Genomic DNA, 12,643 nt, shown 5'->3' on the forward strand with positions numbered 1-12,643 from the left:
ACTCTCTGTAACGGTTCTTCTACACACCAGTCTCCAAACTCTACTTTCTGTATTAGTCTTTCTGCACCCCAGTCTCCAAACTCTGCTCTCTGTAACAGTTCTTCTGCACCTCATTCTCCAAACTCTGCACTCTGCAACAGTCCTCTGCACCCCAGTCTCCACCCTCTGCTCTCGGTAACAGTTCTTCTGCACCCCAATCTCCAAACTCTGCTCCCTGTAACACTCTTTCTGCACTCCAGTCTCCACCCTGTGATCTCTATAACAATTCGTCTGGACATCAGTCTCCAACCTCTGCTCTCTACAACGTTCCTTCTGCTCCTCAGTCTTCAAACTCTACTCTCTGTTAAAGTTTTTTTGAACCTCAGTCTCCAAACTCTGCTCTCTGTATGATCCTTCTGCAACCAATTCTCCAAACTCTGTTCCCTGTAACAGTCCTTCTGCACTCCAATCTCAAAACTCTGCTCTCTGTAACAGGCCTTCTGCACCCTAGTCTTATAAATTTGCTCTCTTCAATAGGCCTTCTGCATCCAAGTCTCCAACCTCTGCTCTCTGCAGCGATCCTTCTGCACCCCAGGATCCAACATCTGCTCTCTTCAACAGTACTTCTGCACCTCAGTCTGAAAACGCTGCTCTCTGCAACAATCCTTCTGTACCCCAGTCTTAAACCTCTGCTCTTGTAACACTTCTTCTGCACCTCTGTTTCCAAAATGCTCTCTGTAAGATCCTTCTGCAACCCAGTCTTGAAACTGTGCTATCTGTAACAGTCCTTCTGCACCCCAGTCTCCAACCTCTGCTTTCTGCAACAGTCCTTCTGCACCCCAGTCTCCAACCTCTACTCTCTGTAAGATCCTTCTGCACCCAGGTCTCCAATCTCTGCTCTCTGCAATATTTCTTCTGCACCCGAGTCTCCAACCTGTGCTCTCTGTAACAGTCCTTCTGCTCCCCAGATTCCAACATCTGCTCTCTGCAATGATCCTTCTTCTACCCAGTCTCCAAACTCTGCTCTCTGTAAAAGTCCTTTTGTATCACAGTCTCCAACGTCTTCTCTTTGTAATGGTTCATCTTCTCCCCAATTGCCACTCTCTGCTTTCTGTAACAGTCCTCTGCACCCCAGTCTCCAAACTCTTCTCTCTTTAACAGTTTTTCTGCACCTCAGTCTCCAATCTCTGCTCTCTGCAACAGTCGTTCTGCACCCCAGTCTCCAAACTTTGCTCTCTGTAACTGTTCTTCTGCACCCCAATCTCGAACCTCTGCTCTCTGTAACAATCCTCCGCACCTAAGTCTCTAACCTCTGCTCTTTGTAACAGTCCTTCTGCACCCTAGTCTCCAACATCTGCTCTCTATATCGGTCCTTCTTCACCAAAGTCTCCAAACTCTGCTCTCTCTAACAGTCCTTCTGTACCGCAGTCTCCAAACTCTTCTCTATATAACTGTCCTTCTGCACTCCAATTGCCAACCTCTGCTTTCTGTAACAGTTTTACTGCACCTCAGATTCCAACCTCTGCTCTCTGTAACAGTCCTTCTAAGCTTCAGTCTAAAACCTCTGCTCTCTGCATCGATCCTTCTGCACCCTAGTCTCCAAAATGTGCTTTCTGTAACAATACTTCTACACCCCAATCTCCAAACTCTGCTCTCTGTAAGAGGCCGTCTGCACCCCAGTCTCCGTCCTCTTCTCCCTGAAACGATCCTTCTGCACCTCAGTCTCCATCCTCTGCTCTCTGAAACAGTCCTTCTGCACCTCAGTCTGAAAACTCTGCTCTCTGCAAAAATCTTTCTGAACCCGAGTTTCCAACCTTTGCTCTCTGTCACGGTCCTTCTGAACCTCAGTCTGCAAAATGCTCTCTGAAAGATCATTCTGCAACCTAGTTTCGAAATTGTGCTATCTGTAACAGTCCTTCTGCACCCCAGTTTGCAAACTCTGCTCTCTGTAACAAGCCTTCTGCACCCCGGTCTCCAATCTCTGCTCTCTGTAACCGGCCTTCTTCACCCCAGTCTCCAACCTATTCTCTCTGCAATGATCCTTCTTCACCTCAGTCTCCAACTTCGGCTGTCTGCAACAGTCCTTCTGCACCCCAGTCTCCAACTTTTGCTCTCTGTAACAGTCCTTCTGCACCCCAGTCACCAACCTCTGCTCTCTGCAACAGTCCTTCTGCACCCCAGTAACCAAACTCTGCTCTGTGTAACAATCCTTCTGTACCTTAGTTTTCAATCTCTGCTCTCTGCAACAATCCTTCTGCACCCAAGTCACCAAACTCTGTTCTCTGCAGCAGTCATTCTGCACCCCATGCTAAAAACTCTGCTCTCTGTAAAAGTCCTTCTGCACCCCAGTCTCCAAACTCTACTTTCCTTATCAGTTATTCTGCACCACGGTCTAAAACCTCTGCTCTCTGCAACAGTCCTTCTACACCCTAGTTTCCAACCTCTGCTCTCTCCAAGAGTCCTTCTGCACCCCAGTCTCCAAGCTCTCCTCTCTGTAACAGTCCTTCTGCACATCAGTGTCCAAACTCTGCTCTCTGTAAAAATTATTCTTCACCTCAGTCTCAAAACTCTGCTCTCTGTAACAGACCTTCTGAACCCCATTCTCTAACCTCTGCTCTCTGTAACAGATCTTCTGGTCACCAATCTACAAATTCTGCTCTCTGTAACGCTCCTTCTGCACCCCAGTCTCTATCCTCTGCTCTCTGTAAGAATCCTTTGCACCCCAGTCTCCAACTGCTCCTCTCTGTAACAGTCCTACTGCACCTCAGTCTCCAACCTCTGCTCTCTCTAATGAACATTCACCACCTCAGTCTCCAACCGCTTCTCTCTGTAACAGGCCTTCTGAACCCCATTCTCCAACCTATGCTTTATGGATCAGTCCTTTTGCAAACCAGTTTCCTACCTCTGCTCTCTATAACAATTCTTCTGCACCTGAGTCTCTAACCTCTGCTCTCTGTAACAGTCCTTCTGTACCACAGTCTCAAAACTCTACTCTCTGTAACGGTCCTTCTGCACACCAGTCTCCAAACTCTGCTCTCTGCAACAGTCCTTCTATACCACAGTCTCCAAACTCTGCTACCTGCAAAAGTCTTTCTACACCCCAGTCTCCAAACTCTGCTATATGCAACAGTCCTTCTGCACCCCAGTCTCCAACCTCTGCTGTCTGTAACAATGTTTCTGTACCTCAGTCTTTAACCTCTACTCTCTGTAACAGTCCTTCTACATCTCAGTCTCCAACCTCTGCTCTCTGCAACAGTCCTTAAGCACAGATGTCTCAAATTCTGGTCCCTGCAACAGTCGTTCTACAGCCCAGTCTCCAACCTCTGCTATCTGCAACAGTCCTTCTGCACCTTACTCTTCCAACTCTTCTCTCTGCAACGAACCTTCTGCACCCCAGTCTTTAACATCTGCTCTCTAGAACAGTCCTTCTGCACCTCAGTCTGAAAACTCTGCTCTCTGCAACGATCTATCTTCACCTTAGTTTCCAAACTCTGATCTCTGCAATGGTCCTTCTGAACCAAAGTATTCAACCTCTCCTCTCTGTAACAATCCTTCTGCACCTCAGTCTCCAAAATCTGCTCTCTAAAAAGTCCTTCTGCACCCCAGTCTCTAACATCTGCTCTCTGCAACAGTCCTTCTGCACCTCAGTCTGAAAACTCTGCTCTCTGAAACGATCCTTGTGCACCCCTGTCTCCAAACTCTGCACCTTGAAACAGTCATTCTCCACCCCAGTCTCTAACCTCTGCTCTCCGTAACAGTACTCCTGTAGTGCAGTCTCCAAAATCTTCTCTCTGTATCGGTCCTACTGCACCCCAGTATCTAACCCCTGCTTTCTGTATCAGTCCATCTGCACCCCTGTCTCCAACCTCTGCTCTCTGTAACAGTCTTTCTGCACCTAAGTCTCAAAACTCTGCTGTCTTATACAGTCCTTCTGGACCCAAGTCTCAAACCTCTGCTCCCTGCAACAGTCCTTCTGCACCTCAGTCTCTAACCTCTACTATCTGTAACAGTCCTGCTGCACCTCAGTCTCCAACATTTACTCTTTGTAATATTCTTCTGCAACCTAGTATCATAACTCTGCCCTCTATAACAATTCTTCTGAACCCCTTCTCAAAACTCTGTTCTCTGTAACAGTCCTTCTGCACACCAGTATCAATACTCTGCTTTCCACAAAGATCCTTCTGCACCCCAGTCTTCTTCCTCTGCTCTCTGCAACAGTCCATCTCCACCTCAGTCTCTAACCTCTACTCTCTGTAACAGTCGTTCTGCACCTCAGTCTCCAACCTCTGCTCTGTGTAAGATCTTTCTGTAACCCAGTCTCCAAACTCTGCTCTCTCTAACAGTCCTTCTGCACCTCAGTCTCCAAAGTTTTCTCTGTGTAACAGTCCTTCTGCACTCCAGTTTCTAAAATCTGCTCTCTTGAACGATCCTTCTGGAACCCAGTCTCATATGTTTGCTCTTTGCAACACTCCTTCTGCACCACAGTCTCCAACCTCTGATCTCTGCAACAGTCCATCTGCACCTCAGTCTCCAAATTCTGCTCTCTGCAACAGTCCATCTGCACCTCAGTCTCCAAATTCTGCTCTCTGTAAAATTCTTCTGCACCCCTCTATCCAACCTCTGCTCTCTGTATCAGTCCTTCTGCACACAAGTCTCCAACATCTGCTCTCTGCAACAGTCATTCTGCAGCTCAGTCTTAAAACTCTTTTCTCGGCCACGACCCTTCTGCACCCCAGTCTTCTACCTAGGCTCTCTGTAACAGTCCTTCTGCACCTCAGTCTCCCAACTCTGCTCTCTGCAAGATCCTTCTGCAACCCAGTCTTTAAACTCTGCACTTTGTACCTGTCCTTCTGCACAACAGTCTCCAACTTCTTCTCTCTGTAACAGGACTTCTGAAACCCAGTCTTAAAACTCTGCTGTCTGTAACAGGCTTTCTGAACCCCAGTCACCAACCTCTTCTCTAGGAAACGATTCTTCTCCACCCCAGTCTCCAACATCTCCTGTCTGCAACAGTCGTTTTGAACCCCAGTCTCAAATCTCTGCTCTCTGTAAGATCCATCTGTAACTCAGTCTCCAACCTATACTCTCTGTAACAGTCCTACACCCAAATCTCCAAACTCTGCTCTCTATAACAGTCCTTCTGCACCTCAGTCTCCAACCTCTGCTCTCTGTAACACTCCTTCTGCACTTCAGTCTCTAAAATCTGCTCTCTGCAACATTCCTTCTGCACCCCAGTCTTCAACATCTGCTCTCTGCAACACTACATCTGCACCCCAGTCTCCGAACTCTGCTCTCTGCAACGATCATTCTGGTCCCCAGTCTACAACCTCTGCTCTCAGTAACAGTCCTTCTGCACCACAGTCTCCAAACTCTGCTCTCTATAAGTTCATTCTGCACTCTAGTTTCCAAACTCTGCTCTCTATAACATTCCTTCTCCACCCCAGTCTTCAACCTCTGCTCTCTGTAGAAGGCCTTCTGCACCCCAGTCTCCAACCTCTTCTCTCTGCAATGATCCTTCTTCACCTCAGTCTCCAAACTCTGCTCTCTGCAACAGTCCTTCTAGACCCCAGTCTCCAACCTCTGCTCTCTGTAACAATCCTTCTGCACCTCAGTCTCCAACCTCTTCTCTCTGCAACGGTTTTTCTGCACCCCAGAATCCACCCTCTGTTCTCTGCAACAGTCCTTCTGCACCCTGATCTCCAAATGTTGCTCTCTGTAAAAGTCCTTCTCTACTGCAGTCTTCAAACTCTGCTCCCTTTAACGGTCCTTCTGAACCCCAGTCTCCAACCTCTGCTTTGTGTATCAGAATTTCTGCACCCCAATCTCAAACCTCTGCTCTCTGTATCAGTCCTTTTGCACCTCAGTCTCCAACCTCTGTTCTCTGCAGAACTTCTTACACCCAAGGACCAAACTCTGCTCTGTGTAACGATCCTTGTACACCATAGTTTCTAAACTCTGCTCTCTGCAACGATTCTTCTGCACCCCAGTATCCAACCTCTCTTCTCTGTATCAGTCCATCTGCACCACAGTCTCCAAACTCTGCTCTCTGCATCAGTCCTTATGCACCCAAGTCTCCAAACTCTGCTCTCTGCAACATTTCTTCTGCACCCCAGTCTCCAACCTGTACTCTCTGTAACTGTACTTCTGCAACTCAGTCTCCAACCTCTGCGCTCTGTAACAGTCCTTCTGCACCCCAATCTCCAACATCTGCTCTCTGCAAAGATCCTTTTTCTACCCAGTCTCCAAAACTCTGCTCTCTGTAAAAGTCTTTTTGTATCGCAGTCTCCAACCTCTTCTCTTTGTAACGGTCCATCTGCACCCCAATTGCCAACCTCTGCTTTCTATAACAGTCCTTCTGGACCTCAGACTCCAACCTCTCCTCTCTGTAACAGTCTTTCTAAGAATCAGTCTGAAAGCTCTGCTCTCTACATCGATCCTTCTACACCCCAATCTCCAAACTGTGCTTTCTGTAACAATCCTTCTGCACCCAAGTCTCCAACATCTGCTCTCTGTAACAGGTCTTCTTCAACCCAGTCTCCAAACTCTGCTCTCTGTAACAGTCCTTCTGCACCTCAGTTTCCAATCTCATCACTCTGCAACGGACCTTCTGCTCCCCAGTCTCCGACCTCTGCTCTCTGCAAGGATCATTCTGCATCCCAGTCTCCAACGTCTGCTCTCTGCAACAGTACTTCTAACCCCAGTCTCCAACCTCTGCTCTCTGCAACATTTCTTCTGCACCCCAGTCTCCAACCTGTGCTTTCTGTAACTATCCTACTGCACCCTAATCTCCAAACTCTGCACCCCAGTCTCCAAACTCTGCTCTCTTTAACAGTTCTTCTGAACCCCAATCTCCAAACTCTGCTCTCTGTAACACTCCTTCTGAACCCCAGTCTCCATCCTCTGCTCTCTGTAAGAATCCTTTGTCAACCCAGTCTCCAACCTCTCCTCTCTGTAAAAGTCCTTCTGCACCTCACTATCCAACCTCTGCTGTAACGGTCCTTCTTGACCCCAGTCTCCAACCTCTACTCTCTGAAACGATCCTTCTGCACCTCAGTCTCCAACCTCTGCTCTCTGTAACAGTCCTTCTGCACCCCAGTCTCCAACATCTTCTCTCTGCAACGATCCTTCTTCCCCCAAGCTCCAAGCTCAGCTCTCTGCAACGGTCCTTCTGCACCCCAGTTTTCAACCTCTGCTCTCTTTAACAGTCCTTCTGCACATCCGTCTCCAAACTCTGCACTCTGCAACAGTCCTTCTTCACCCCATACTCCAATCTCTGCTCTCGGTAACAGTTCTTCTGCACCCCAATCTCAAAATTCTGCTCTCTGTAACACTCATTCTGCACCACAGACTCCACACTCTGATCTCTGATACAGACCTTCTGGACCTCAGTCTCAAACCTCTGCTCTCTGTATCAGTTCTTCTGCACCTCCGTCTCCAAATTTGTTCTCTGGAATAGTCCTTCTGCACCCCAGTTCCAACCTCTGCTCTCTGCAACATTTCTTCTGCTCCCCAGTCTCCGAACTGTGCTTTCTGTAACTTTGTTTCTGACCCCAGACTCCAAGCTCTGCTCTCTATAAAAATCCTTCTGCACCTCAGTCTCCAAACTCTGATCTCTTCAAAGATCCTTCTGCACCCCAGTTCCCAACCTCTGCTCTCTGTAACCGTCCTTATGCACCTCAGTCGCCAACCTCTCCCCTCTGTACCAATCCTTCTGCACCTCAGTCTCCAACCTCTGATCTCTGTAACAGGCCTTCTACACCCCAGTCTCCAAATTCTGCTCTCTGTAACAGTTCTTCTGCACATCAGTGACCAAACTCTGCTCTCGGTAACAGTCATTCTGCACCCGAGTCTCCAACCTCGGCTCTCTGTAACAATTCTTCTGCACCCCAGTCTCCAACCTCTGCTCTCTATACAGTTTTCTGCACCCCAATCTCCAAACTCTGCTGTCTGTATCACTCCTTCTGTACCCCAGTCTTCATCCTCTGCTCTCTGTAAGAATCCTTCTGCACCTCAGTCTCCAACCTCTGCTCTCTGTAAATGTCCTTCTACACCTCAGTCTCAAACATCTGCTCTCACTAACGGTCCTTTTGCACCCCAGTATCCAACCTCTACTCTCTGTAACGATCCATCTACAACTTAGTCTCCAACCTCTGCTCTCTGTAACAGTTCTTCTGGACCCTAGTCTCAAACATCTGCTCTCTGAAAGGATCCTTCTTCTACCCAGTCTCCAACCTCTGCTCTCTGAAACAGTCATTTTGTATCGCAGTCTCCAACCTCTTCTCTTTGTAACGGTCCTTCTTCTCCCCAATTACCAGCCTCTGCTTTCTGTAACAGTCTTTCTGCACCCCAGTCTCCAAACTCTTCTCTCTGCAACGATCCTTCTGCACCTCAGACTCCAACCTCTGCTCTCTAAAACAGTCCTTCTGCACCCCAGTCTCCAGACTCTGCTCTCTGGAAGATCATTTTTATCTCAGTCTCCAAACTCTGCTCTTTGTAGCAGTTCATCTGCACCCCAGTATCCAAACTCTGCTCTCTTTAAAAGTCCTTCTGCACCCCAATTTCCAAACTCTGCTCTCTGTAAGAGTCCTTCTGTACCGCAGACTCCAACCTCTTCTCTCTATAATGGTTCTTCTACACGCGAATTGCCAAACTCTGCTTTTTGTAACAGTCTTTATGAGCCTCAGATTCTAAACTCTGCTCTCTGTAACAGTCCTTCTAAGCCTCAGTCTGAAAACTCTGCTCTCTGCAACGATCCTTCTGCACCCCAGTCTCCAAACTGTGCTATCTGTAACAATCCTTCTGCACCCCAGTCTCCAATCTCTGCTCTCTGTAAAAGGTCTTCTGCACCCCAGTCTCAAACTCTGCTCTCTATAACAAGCCTTCTGCACGCCAGTCTCCAACCTCTTCTCTCTGCAACGATCCTTCTGCACCTCAGTTTCCAACCTCTGCTTTTTGTGACAATCATTCTGCAACTCAGTCTCCAACCTCTGCTCTCTGTGACAGTCCTTCTGCACCCCAGTCTCCAACATCTTCAATCTGCAGCGATTCTTCTACTACCCAGCCTCCAACCTCTTCTCCCTGTAACAGTCCTTTTATATTGCAGTCTCCAACCTCTTCTCTGTTCCGCAATTGCCAACCTCTGTTTCTGAAAAAGTCCTTCTGCACCCCAGTCTCTAACCTCTTCTCTCTGCAACGATCCTTCTGCACCTCAGTCTCTATACTCTTTCCTCTGCAGCAGTCCTTCTGCACCCCAGGCTCCAAACTCTGCTATCTGTAAGATCCATTTGCATCTCAGTCTTCAACATCTGCTCTCTGTAACAGTCCTTCTGCACCACAGGATCAAACCTCTGCTCTCTGGAAAAGTCCTTCTGCACATCAGTCTCCAACTTTTGCTCTTTTTAATGATCCTTCTGCACCCCAGTATTCAAACTCTCCTCTCTGTAACAATCCTTCTGCACCTCAGTCTTCAATGTCTGCTCTCTGTAACAGTCCTTCTGCACCCCAGTCTCCAACATCTGTTCTGTGCAACGGTCCTTCTGCACACCAGTCTCCAAACTCTGCTCTCTCTAACAGTTCTTCTGCAACTCAGACTCAAACCTCTGCTCTCTGTAACAGTCCTTCTAATCCTCAGTTTGAAACCTCTACTCTTTGCAAGATCCTTCTTCACACCAGTCTTCAACCTCTGCTCTCTGTAACAATCCTTCTGCACCTCAGTCTCAATCTTCTGCTCTCTGCAACAGTCCGTCTGAAACCCAGTCTCCAAGCTCTTCCCTCTGCAACAGTCCTTCTACACCCCAGTCTCCAACCATTGCTCTCTGCAAAAATTCTTTTGAATCCCAGTCTCCAACGTCTGCTCTCTGCAACAGTTTTTCTGCACCCCCAGTCTCCAACTTCTGGTCTCCGCTTCAGTCCTTCTTCACCCCAGTCTCAAAACTCTGCTCTCTGCAACATTTTTTCTGCACCCCAGTCTCCAACCTATGCTCTGTGTAACTGTCCTGCTGCATCCCAGTCTCCAAACTCTGCTCTCTGTAGCTATCCATCTGCACCTCAGTCTTCAACCTCTTCTCTCTGCAAGATCCTTCTTCACCTCATTCTACAAGTTCTGCAATCTGTAATGGTCCTTCTGGACCCCAGTCTCCAACATCTGCTCTCTGAATCGATCCTTCTGCACCTTAGTCTCCACCCTCTGCTCTCTGTAACAAACCTCCTGCACCCCACTCTCCAAACTCTGCACTCTGTAACAGGCCTTCTACAACCCAGTTTCCAACCTCTTTTCTCTGCAACAATCCATCTTCACCTCAGTCTCCATCCTCTGCTCTCTGCAACTGTTCTTTTGAACCCCAGTCTCCTTCCTCTGCTCTCTGTAAGAATCCTTCTGCACCCCAGTCTCCAACCGTTCCTCTCTTTAACAGTTCTTCTGCACCTCAGTGTCCAAACTCTGATCTTTGTAATGAACCTTCAGCACCTCAGTCTCTAACCGCTGCTCTCTGTAACAGGCCTTCTGAACCCCATTCTCCAACCTATGCTTTCTGGATCAGTCCTTTTGCACACCAGTATCCTAACTCTGCTCTCTGTAACACTCCTTCTGTACCGCAGTCTCAAAACTCTGCTCTCTGTAACGGTCCTTCTGCACAACAGTCTCCAACGTCAGCTTTCTGTGTCAGTCCTTCTGCACCCCAGTCTCCAACTTCTGCTCTCTGCAACATTTCTTCTGCACCCCAGTCTCCATCTGTGCTCTCTGTAACTGTCCTTCTGCACCCTATTTTCCAACCTCTGCTCTCTGTAACTATCTTTCTGCACCACAGTCTGAAACCTCTATTCTCTGCAACGATCCTTCTTTTCCTCAGAATTAAACCTCTGCTCTGCGCAATGATCCTTCTGCACCCCAGTCTATAACCTCTTCTCTCTGTAAAAGTCCTTCTGCACTTCAGTCTCCATCCTCTGCTATCTGTAACAATCCTTCTGCACACCAGTCTCCAACCTCTGTTCTCTGTAACAGGACTTCTGCAACCCAGTCTCCAAACTCTGCTTTCTGTAACAGGCCTAATGCACCCCAGTCTCAAAACTTTTCTCTCTGCAATGATCTTTCTCCACCTCAGTCTCCAACCACTGCTCTCTTCAACAGTCTTTCTGCACCCCGGTCTCCAACCTCTGCTCTCTGTAAGATCCTTCTTTACCCCGGCCTCAAAACTTTGCTCTCTAAAATAGTCCTTCTGCACCTCAATCTCCAAATTTTTTCTCTGCTACGGTTCTTCTGCACCCCATTATCCAACCTCTGTTATCTGCAACAGTCCTTCTGCACGCCAGGCTTCAAAATCTGCTCTCTGTAACAGTTCTTCTGTACCGCAGTCTTTAACCTCTGCTTTCTGTAACATTCATTCTGCACCACAGTCTCCAAACTCTACTTTCCATATAAATTATTCTGCACCCCAGTCTCCAAACTCAGCACTCTGTAACAGTCCTTCTCCACCGCACTCTCTAACTTCTGTTCTTTGCAACAGTTCTTCTGCACCCCAGTTTCAAACCTCTGCTCTCTGTAAGATCCTTCTTCACCCGGTCTCCAAACTTTGCTCTCTAAAACAGTCTTTCTGCACCTCAGACTCTGACTTCTGCTCCATTAAACATTCCTTCTGCACCCCAGTCTCCAACCTCTGTTCTCAGCAAAAGTCTTTTTACACCAAAGGCTCAAAACTCTGCTCTCTGTAACAGTCCTTCTGTACTGCAGTCTCCAACCTCTGCTGTCTGTAACGGTCCTTCTGCACCTGAGACTCCAAACTCTACTTTCCATATCAGTTATTCTGCACCCCAGTCTCCAACCTCTGCTCTCTGTAAAAGTCCTTCTGCACCTCAGTCTCCAACCTCTGCTCTCTGCAACAGTCTTTATGCGCCCCAGTCTCCAATCACTTCTCTCTGCAACAGTCTTTCTAGACCACAGTCTCCAAACTCTGCTCTCTGCAACGATCCTTCTGCATAACAGTCTCCAACATCTGCTCTCTGCAACAGTCCTCCTGCATCCCAGTCTTCAACCTCTGCTCTCCGCTACAGTCCTTCTTCACCCGTCTCAAACCTCTGCTCTCTGCAACATTTCTTCTGCACCCCAGTCTCCAACCAGTGCTCTCTGCAACTGTCCTGCTGCACCCCAGTCTTCAACCTCTGCTCTCTGTAGCAATCTTTCTGCACCTAAGTCTCCAACCTCTGCTCTCTGCCACAGTCTTTCTGCACCCCAGTCTCCAAGCTCTGTTCTTTGTAACAGTACTTCTGCACATCAGTGTCCAAACTCTGCTCTCTGTAAAAATTCTTCCTCATCTCAGTCTCCAAACCTGTTCTCTGTAACAGTCCTTCTGCACCCCAGTCTTCAACCTGTGCTCTCTGTGACGATCTTTCTGCACCTCAGTCTCCAAACTCTGCTCTATGTAACAGACCTTATGCACCCCATTTTCCAACCTCTGCTCTCTGTAACAGTTCTTCTAGTCACCAATATACAAACTCTGCTCTCTGTAACGCTCCTTATGCACCCCAGTCTCCATCCTCTGTTCTCTGTAACACTCCTTCTGCACCCCAGTCTCTATCCTCTGCTCTCTATAAGAATCCTTCTGCACCCCAGTCTCTAACCGCTCCTCTCTGTAACAGTCCTACTGCACCTCAGTCTCCAACCTCTGCTCTC

Source organism: Ictidomys tridecemlineatus, unplaced genomic scaffold (genome assembly GCF_052094955.1).
Source record: "Ictidomys tridecemlineatus isolate mIctTri1 unplaced genomic scaffold, mIctTri1.hap1 Scaffold_327, whole genome shotgun sequence".
NCBI classification, from domain to species: Eukaryota; Metazoa; Chordata; class Mammalia; order Rodentia; family Sciuridae; genus Ictidomys; species Ictidomys tridecemlineatus.